The sequence below is a fragment of the Lepeophtheirus salmonis genome, chromosome 13 (genome assembly GCF_016086655.4).
Source record: "Lepeophtheirus salmonis chromosome 13, UVic_Lsal_1.4, whole genome shotgun sequence".
Lineage (NCBI taxonomy): Eukaryota > Metazoa > Arthropoda > Copepoda > Siphonostomatoida > Caligidae > Lepeophtheirus > Lepeophtheirus salmonis.
This window is the reverse complement of record NC_052143.2, coordinates 23,476,241-23,486,890: the sequence shown is the minus strand read 5'-3', so window position 1 is coordinate 23,486,890 and position 10,650 is coordinate 23,476,241. Positions and strand designations below refer to the sequence as shown.

Genomic DNA, 10,650 nt, shown 5'->3' with positions numbered 1-10,650 from the left:
TAATTTATCAAAATTAACTTTGAACTTAACTTGTTAATGGTTTAAACTACATTATTTTAACTTGATTAAGCAGTTAATGTTAAATTTATTTTGTTATTCTCAGTTGAAATACTAAAAAAACTATCTTTCAGTAACCGTTAGTTCTCCGATAATTTAGTTAAACACTGTGTCGACACTATTTGTGTTATTTAACCTTTCAATTGGGTCATTCCACATCAAATCGATAAAAAGTGTCGTAGAAAATGTCGTTTTTATATTATCTCCGATATTTTTATAATTTTACATATAGTTTAAAATGAGATAGAAACTCAAAATCTAAAATTATTTGACTTCCATTTTAGTAGTAACTTGAATATACATCTTTTTCTTGATTGTTCAATTGGAAGTTGAGAAAATTTTAGCCTGAGAAACCGGCAGAATAATCTTTATAATAAACACTTGACCAGTTTTTCGATTAACATTGATTCATTAACTTGCTTGTAAAATATTATTCACTTCATTCATTCTGTTTCCAACACTATGCAAGAGACTTTTTACACCTCATTTTTATTATATATACTCAAACTATATATATATATATATACTATATTTAATTATGTTTGTTTTTGTGTAATTTCATGTTATACTTTATTTATCAATCATAGTGTAGAAAAAAAATATTTTTTTAATTTTATTATTAACTATGCTATATTTCCATAAATGTTTTATTTGTTTATCTTATTTATGTAATCATTAAATATTTACGTTATGCTGACAAACTCTAATAAAAAGTTAAATAAATGCTTGAATATAACAAATGGCAATTTTTACATATTTCTTCCTGTTGTAACATGTCTAATCCTGCCCTGTACCATGTATCCTCCTGGTGTATCAAGTATCCTACTTTTAGTTAGTTTCGAAAACACCAATAAATGGTTATTAATTATTGCACTGCATCAAAAGTACTTTGGAATTATTTGTCTTAGCTATTTGTCTGAGGACCGTGGCCCAGTCCAGTCCCTCTTGTCACTCCTTAAAGTAGGTAAAATCGATTTCTTATAACGTCATTGGTAGATTTTTTCCCATTTTTAATTATTTTATATAACTAAGTGCTCTAAATATATTATCGACTTTTTTAGGACCAATCCCAAGGATTGAAAGTCTTAATGACTGGTCTTAAAACTAGATTGGACTAAACCGAATAGATGAGTACCTACACAGCACTACCTATGAGTCCTGACATCCACAAACTAAAAATACGCGAATCAACGAAGAAACGTTTTCTTAGGCAAAACAGGAGTCAGTGGGACTAGAGGCGACTAAAAAAGATATACTTAATGCATTATTTAATAAAACACTTGACTTCTCTCCCCATTGTTCCATTTAAAATGTGATTGGAGGCATTCCAGGTCAAGTGTACACACCCTCACGGTATGAGCATCGCCGATTTTGATTATTTTTGGTCAACTGGCTTTTCTTAATAAAATAAGAGAGTATGTGAAGTATTATGGTTATGTGAATCACCTGGATTGTTCTAGGCCTGATCAAAGTTGGTCCTAATGCGTTGGAGTGGTGTTGTTTAGAAAATCATAATTCTACTTTTAATGGCTTGATGTTAACAATAATGACGGCAAAAAATGCACAAAACACAAACTTTAACTTATATTCCATAATAATCGTATTTTAATCAAAAATATAACATTTGGTGCTCTAGTGCGGCTCTTAAAATGGTGCCATTGCAAAGAAGGAAAACTGATTTTGTTTTAATTTTGGTACAAAAAGTCATGGTATATGTTTTCAAACATATCCAAAATTCAGAGTTGGGTGTTAATGAGAGCATTAACTATAGTATGTAGGACCGCTTTTATAGTATATTAGTATTATTGTTCTATATTTAAACTCATATTTGATATAATATGCATATTTTCCGTAGCAACACATAGTGATTTTGTTATTTCTCAAACTCTTATAATTATTCTTTCATTTTTGAGAAGAGAAGACGTCACATGACTGATGAGTACTTTAGTATTTAGCGCGCTGACTAGCAAAATTCATTTTAACATAACAGTATTTATATTTTGTTCTAATCTTAGCATGTACTGTAAATGCATATGAATTATGATAGACATAAGGTACCAATAACAAAAGTAAAGAGAAACTGTGCACTTGTTATTTATGTACATGCCTACAATATTTCATTAACACGACTGCATTTTTAATTTTTATATCAAAATATGTTTATGATATACATCTTGGAGTATTATATACAGTGACTTGTTGTCTCATATATTCTAGGGGCACCCGCAGGGTGGGACAGAGCAGAGCCCTATAAGTAAGGGTGATAATTTTGGTAAGAATAGAAAAGCGTGCGAGGAGAAGAGAAGAAATACTTATGGCATCATTGATTAAATAATATACATCTTCTTCTATCAATCATGAACGTTATCATTCCCGCCTTTATTATTCAATATTAATATAATAATATTGGATGGGGATAGTCGATAGAGAACTGAATAAAATGCCTAAAATAACGTCGCCTTCTGTCTGGATTTCTGAAAATGGAGGCTTAGGAATTTGGAAAATACTTACCGGATGAGAAACAGATGGTTTGTCGGATTTGTCGATATAAATGTGCCTTTAGTTCCCTGTCTAGAATTACACGCCACTCATTATCCTCATCTCATAACAAGAGTATGGATATTCATCTAAAAAATCAAGTTAATGATGAATACATCAAGTTAGACTTTAACTCTGATCTCACAAAGATGCTTATTGCATGTAATATAACCTTATCCATTGCTAATCATCTACGTTCAAAAAATTTATGGAGAAATACAAGGGTAAACATATCCCTTCCCAAGGAACCATCATTAAATTAATGGAGGATGTTGTTACTGATGTCATTTATAGAAATACATATAAAAATGTTTTGAGTCATCCACACCAAATGACGATCAAGTTATCAGTAAAAAGTATTTACGAATATCGAAATGGAACTCTGAATTTTGTACTATCTCACAGTAAGTATTCAATTTTTTTTAAATCTAACCATAAAATATGATTCTATTTTAGCTTAACATATCAAGAATTATGATACACAACTCAGTAAAGGGCAAAAACAACTACTTAAATGGTCACAACAACGGGGGTAGTAGCTTTGGATGGTTTGCAACTAGTTTGTCTGAGACTACTTACTTCGCTTTAAGACTTGGGTATGATAATTAGGTTTTCCAATATTACATAGTCAATAAATATTACTTTTTTATCACTTAAGGCTTAGCTATGGTTGATGGGCTCCAAGAAATGGTGTTCAGAAAACTCATAAAAGGCAAAAACAACTGTTTAAATGGTCACAACAACGAGGGTAGTTACATTGGGTGTTGCATTATAATTAACAATTTTGTATATCCTTCATGATAATAGTATGTTGTTATATAAGCATACCTAAATAACGGGGGGAAATCTTTTTTGATACTCTTAATAGGGAGTAATATCGTCGGACATTACTACATAATTAATAATTAGTTAGATCTCATCGGTAGAGATATATCTATCCTGTGCACAATTGTATATAGCAACTTCCACATGAAGAAGAGGGGTGATTATCTTTTTGATTAAACTCTACGTCTCGCTTGTGTATTGCAACCTAAAGTTATGACATATTTAACTGAATTCCGATGTTAGAACAAGAAAAAATTATCTGGATCAATCTATTATTTCAATATTCTGTATTTATAATTTATTATTATTAATAGTTATATGATTTTAATTGTTTAATTTTGTATATTTAACTTAAATGTTTAATGGTTTATTTTTAGTATGTAGATTATATTTAATTAAAGCCTTCTTTTTTAAACTTTGAGCTTCAAATATATTTCAAATACTCTACTTTGTCGTTTCATTAGCTATTATTCTGAGAATAAGGTTCATAATGAATTACAATTTCATGGAGTGTGACGTTTTCAAATCTACTGTAACGGATAAAAAACGTTGAAGTCAATTATACGTAGTATATCTTCATTAAACATTTTGCTAATAAATACATTCGTTATACCCTCAAAAATCATAATAAAGCAGGCAGATGATAATCACATCAGCATTTTAAACAATGATACCATATGACTTTTTTCCCCCTCCTCCTTGCACGCATTTTTCTCTACAATATTATCAACTATACCTATAAGAAGAGTTACGTCACGAGATTTCAGCGCCCCCTTGTGGCCCAAAAAGAACTTAACACAGTAAATGGATTCTAAAAAAATAATTTTATTTTGCTTAATTATTATGAAAAAATGGAATAATAACTTTAATAATAATATCTTTAACTTACTTAATTTCCATACACATTCTTCGTCTTCCGAAAGTAGAAGAAGCTATTCTATTTTCTTTGATAATTGCATTCTTATACTAACATACACAACTAATAGACACGGTAAAAAATAAAATTTTATAACATTTGGCGACATTTATAGACGACTTAATTAATGGAACCTCTTCATTTATTGTGCTTACAATTTTTTTCATTTTTTGAATTGATATACATAAGATTTGAATAAAGCCTCTATTTTTGCAAATTGATCCAAACAGTTCTTGGTGCAATAGATTAATTCCTCAACAAATCTTAACTGTATTGAATTTTCGAGGGTTTCATTAGACCAAGGCGATTTTTGAATGTGAAGACTTGAACCTTAAAAATTTTCTATGGTTTGAATTAAATACGGAAGAGAGGCGCAAGACTTAAACTTTGATTCTGCGTCCCAAAATTTGACATCTTTCTCCTTCAACTTCTTAAATTCCTTTATTTCTGATCCATAGACTCTAAGTTGGATTTTTATGTTCGTATTTATTTCCTTTAGATGTTTTACCTCAGGAGAAATATCTGTAATACATACAATTATTATTTTCTAAGGATAATGTAACTAATGCAAGAAAAAAAAAAATATATATATATATCACTTTAAGAGTTTTCATCTTCTATTGTTGATGAAATTAGATTCGTGTCCACTAAGTATATTTCTCTATTTTCGGAAGTAGGAGGTTCCAAATAAGGAGTAAAGTATGTATGATCCTGAAATTGTGGAGATCTTTTTTTACCTGAAATGCAAAATAAAAAAGTTGCTTGAGATTTCCTTAATTATTAAATTTTCTTAGCATCAGCATTGTTCTCTCGAAGGAAAATGGGTTTGTTGGAGTTTTTGGTGAGCCTTTAGGTTTTAGATGTTTAAAACATGTTGGAATGGCTTGAGAGTTGGGATTCCTTATTTCTTCAAAATGTTTAGATCACAATCGAGTATTATATTATGGTTCCAAAAGATTTCATTTCATTTTCAGGACCCGTTACTTTCCAAGTAATTTGTCCCTTGGAAACGAAAAAAGTGTCATCCTCTCAGCTCTGGAGCAATTCCTGCAATCCATGGCACTAGAAGAGGGTATACTTGGGGTATTTTAACAAAATATATCGCCATGTAGAGTTTTTCGAACGAGTGATATTTTAAATTTAAATCAACTAATTTGAAATTAGCCACAACCCATGGATTCAAAAATAAATAATTCCAATTATAACTTTATAAAAAAAATTAGGCTAAATCAATACGTTGAATCAGATTTTAATATACAAAAATGAATTTAAAAGAACCATCTGGAATAATCATAAACATATGTATTAAATATTTACATTCTATAAAGAAAAAAATAGTAGTCAAATTGATAGAAAGTATGAGTCAAAAGTATCTAATTAAAAATGTTTTGAAATTGACAAAAAATTATTATAATATCAATATTTCCTTTTATTGCACAAGGGATCCGTGGGATCCGATAAACATAGTATTTAGGGTTCTATAAACTGTATGCAGAGAAAGTTTTGATATATATGCGTCTGTTGTCGTTGCTTTTATTTAGGAGCTAGAAACTAATAATTCCTAAATAAAAATTATATTGACTTTCATGAAAAGAAATATTGGTCATTATTCTGAAAGCTCATCAAAATGACTGTCATGCAAAGAGCTATATTTACATTAATTACCCATTAATGCATGTAATAAGTAGTAATTCATGAATGGACTATATTAATTTAATATTCTCTTGAAAGGTTGTGAGCTCTTCGTTATATTTGTGAGTCAGTACTTGATCGCAAAACAGAAAGATTACGAGGGCTGAACTTCTTTGATATGACCATCTAAATGAGGATGTGAGCGAGTACAAACTCATCTAAGAACTCCGAAGTAACAGGGGACGAATGAGTGAACTCCTCCTGGTAGTGTAAGGTCGGTCCATTATCGGCCTGAGTCTATCACGTGATCAACTCACTCGGTTTTTCTAAAAAATGAACCGATAACAACCCCCAAGTGACGTGATTCGGTTCTACACCGATCTGCAGACTGAAAACGTAGACAAAAAAAAAAGCTTTTCAAATTATACAAACGGCCTTCGGAGACAAAGGAATAATGTCCGATTTGGAAATAGCAATTAAATGAATTATCATAATTCATAAATTATGTAATATTTAAAAAAAGTGTGGGACGCCACATATTTTCTTTTTCTAATTTTTGTCGGTCCAGACCGTGGTCCATCGACTCACTCAGTTTAGACCGATGGTTAGTCGGTCCAGTTGATTCAGTGCACACCAAGCCAACACTACCTCCTGGGAAGTGAAAAATTAATTACAAAAGATAGATTTCTAAATAAAAAGTTTCAGTTAAACGAGAGCTTTGGATTTGTAATATCTATTAATGTACAATTACTAAGATATAATTATATTACGTAGCAAACTCCACCGTCCTTCTGGAGACTTCCTCAGAAATATTATTCACAAAATGAGCCTAAGGCAAATAATTTAAGTTAGAAAATTTTCAATATTAAGCCTTTTAAAACCTTATAAAACAACCCATCTATTTTATTTTTACATCCCTCACATAGTAAAAAAATAGTTGATTTTATTTTGTACTCAACAATCTCTTGAGACTTTAGTTAGAGTCCAATTAGCAAGTTTGGTAGCATTTATTCACAACTTCCTTCTATTTGTGTTTCTTGACATTTTCATAGATGAGAAGCCTGGATACTGTAGCAGATCTATTTATATAATACGCTACACATTCGACATTACCATTATGAAAAATATTTAGAAATTATTAACTAATTATAACAACTAATTAAATTAAGACCATAAATAGTAAATAAAATTTCTCCAAGAACTTTCAAATAGATATTATAGCACCTCACAATTTTAAGCCAATCGACAACGAGAAGGAAAAAACATGCCCTTCTTCTACTGAGTATCCGCTGTTAAGTTGAGTCATTTAGGGTAATATAATTTAGACAGGAGAAACTTCTCGTATCTCTGGAAATTTTGTTTTAATGTGTTGAATGAGTCTTAACAAAAAGTTATATCTAATTTTTTTTGTTTGATTTTTAGTAACTTTCATTTGAGGGATTTTTTCTAATATTTTTTAAAACATTTATTGCCCTAAAAACAAACAATTAATTATATAAATTTGATGAAACCTATACTGTTTTATAGCCCATTAGTATAGGCTACATCTAAGTTTTAATAAATAAAAATTATAATATTTGAAACTGAACAGTTATGGTTCAAAAACTAAAGCAATTCATTGCAAGCAATTTGATCATTAGGATTTGATTATGATACAATTTCTTAACAACCAATTTGATAATTTTGTGCAATTTTATTAAATTTATATTTTATTCAAACTATTGTATGATAAGAAATTGTCACGAGATATAAATATACTTAGGCCAACAGGTTGTGCAAGTGGACAACTAGTCCCCCAGGGTCATCAAAACCTATCACCCCCTCCCATTATCTTAAGTATCAAGGACCTAATTATATACCCCGCCCTATGGATTGTGCAAGTGAACTTTTGCATGGAAACCCCATATATCACAACCTAAGGAATCATATGAGAGAGCCAATCGAGACATTCAGGGCATTCTTATGATGTAGCATCGTGACAATAAGGCAAGTAATTGGACTGATTGACAGTGGTATGTTCAGTATACCAAGAATCACCGTTTTCACCCTGGTATTGGGCGAAATCCATAACAAGTAATGTATGCCCATCGATAAAGGTCGGGGTTTAGGGCTTACATTCATCCAAAGAGTGTGATATAACCACGGAGCAGAATAGGATTAGAGATATATGGAAAATTCAGACCAGGAAAGTCCCAAAGTGGAGTACAGAGAGAAAACATCGGTTGATGACAAGAAATGTGTATTCTGTATCCAGAGAACAAAATTGTTCCATCTGCAGCCTTAAATGTCACACTTCAGAGCTTTCCAGCGTTGCCATGGAGGAAAATGAAGATGATTGGACATATCTAAAGTGCTCACATTGCCAATCAGCTCAAGACCGCCAAGAGCAACAGAGAGGAGCTAATCACATACAAGAAGAACAAACAACAGGCACATGCAACTCTCCTCACGGTAGTTTAAGGAGGCTGAGGTAGGACAGCGTGTCAAATTTCAAGTCCCAAGTATCGATCGTGAAAAGTATATCTCCAAAATGTATTGCCTGTTGTGATCCATGTAGCAGAAAACGGATATTATAGATTAGTGACAAGAAATGGTGTCTCAGAAATAGCTCAATGTAAGAAATCCGTTTATATCTTGCAAGGAGTCATTCCTCAGTGTTGATGAAGTTCCCAAAGAGAAGAAAGGTACATTGTAACTGACCGCATCCATTCTGTTGGATGGAAATGGACAACGCTTTAAGCGGTGCAATTGCACAAACTTCAAACAAATAAGTTTATCTGAAAAAAAGGGACACCTCTACAATAGCAAGTGCCCTAATAGCACAACATGCTACAAAAGTAGTTTATTTCGTTGATGTGTTGATCTTTAGGATATATTTTGTAAAAAATTAGGTATTGTTAGGTATATTAGATATGCTCAAAAATGTGATTTTTTTGAAATTATTACATTTGATGCGGAAAAACATTTTTAAATAAGTTTTTTGTTTTTGTCTATTTTGAAGAAACTAATAAAATGTATATGAAATATATAACCAATTAGTTCGAATATTGTTAAATAGAATAAGAGATTCGAATGTAAATTTTTCTTTGATCATTACTTGTTACTTCAATCATCCTGATATACCCACATTTTATCAGATTAATTCAAAATGCTCACGTTTTTGGCTTGTATTTTAGAGATACAAAAAACTTGAAACCTAGGGTTGCAGAGGTGGCGTATGACGTTCATTAACCATCACCAAAGTTACAGATACTTTTTCAGAGCTCTCTATGTATAATACGAAAAAAAAATTCAAGCCCTTGAGTTGTGAGAATAACGAGGGTCCTTGATGCTCAGGGAAGTGGCAGCAGTGGGTAATGACCGACCTTTTAGACCATCGGTTCACTAGCACAACCCATGGGCCGGATGTATTAAAAGGGGCCCTTGATGCTCAGAGAAGCGGTGGCGGTGGGCAATGACCCACATTATGCACCAGTAGTTCACTTGCACAATTCCTGGGACGGCGTGTATCATAGGATATTAGAAGGGGTCCTTTAGACTCTGGGAAGCGGGGGATATAAATACATATTTAATTATAACAGAAATTGTTCCTAAAAATATATATTCAATACTTCATGTAATTATCTAATTTTGTTAATTGGGGTACGTATGGTTAGGACCAACTCTATGGCATGGTTACAGGTGTCTTATATTTTTCTAGACGGTGTTTCATTTTAGATTTTTTTCCCCTTGCTCGAGCATTTGTGAAACTGTTTTATCTATCTTATACTAATTTTACCTTCCAATCATAAAGAAATACGATCTTTTTTATTTCTTTTGATCATAGGTGGTGTTAGTTTATTTTTGGGAATTTTAAACATCCTAATCATTTTTCAAAGACCCTTAAAATTTTGTTTCGTGAATAAAATAATTATCATCAAATCAATGATTTCGATCATTATTTTTTTTCCATATAAATATCTAAAAATGAGTGACGTCACTTTTTAAATGCCAAGTTTGTCAATGTTTCACTGAACTTATGTAATTAAAAATAACGATGTATGAGAATAATACAATTCAAACTTTCATTAATTATTAGTTTGGTTATTGTATATGAATTAAACTGGTAATATTGCGACTAAACAATTATTATGATGAACTTAAATCAAAGGAGTGTTGTTTATCAATTCAGCTAAAAAATAAGCTTAAAAGGCAAGATTCCATATACTTATATACCTACATCAAATCTCTATATTTGCTTTAGGAATAAATGAGTACAAACATCTACTCAAAATAAGATCTCACGTAAAGAATGTATCATTCATTTTCCAAGAAAGAATCTATTCTATCATTAAACTAAATATTCGATTAAACTCTTAAGATTGTTTAAGTTTTCAATTTGACAAAATATATGTGTACAACATACATTTACAATAATATATACTAGTATAGTTATAAATATGACAAAAAAAAAACTTGATATTAAGAGTGATATAGAAGGTCGAAAGTTCATGAGCCAACAGATGTTGTAATATGAATAAAAACAGTTGTTTCCTCTCGTACGTATGTATCAATAAACAATAAACTCAATTAGCTGTTAGAAATGGTCGGCAAAATGTTATCAGTAACTTGGAAAGATTTTAAAGTATGCATGGTTCAAATTAAATTTTTCCATAATTTGTTGAATATCCGTCCAGATATTC

General features: G+C 31.0%; 1 long non-coding RNA gene across 1 annotated transcript; it reads left to right on the top strand.

Annotated features, from left to right (window-relative positions):
* Positions 1-2,310: 2,310 nt before the first annotated feature.
* On the top strand, positions 2,311-3,475 carry LOC139906956 (uncharacterized). Its single transcript, XR_011783223.1, has 3 exons — positions 2,311-2,999; positions 3,052-3,191; positions 3,254-3,475. It is a non-coding gene; the product is annotated as an uncharacterized lncRNA (long non-coding RNA).
* Positions 3,476-10,650: the final 7,175 nt, after the last annotated feature.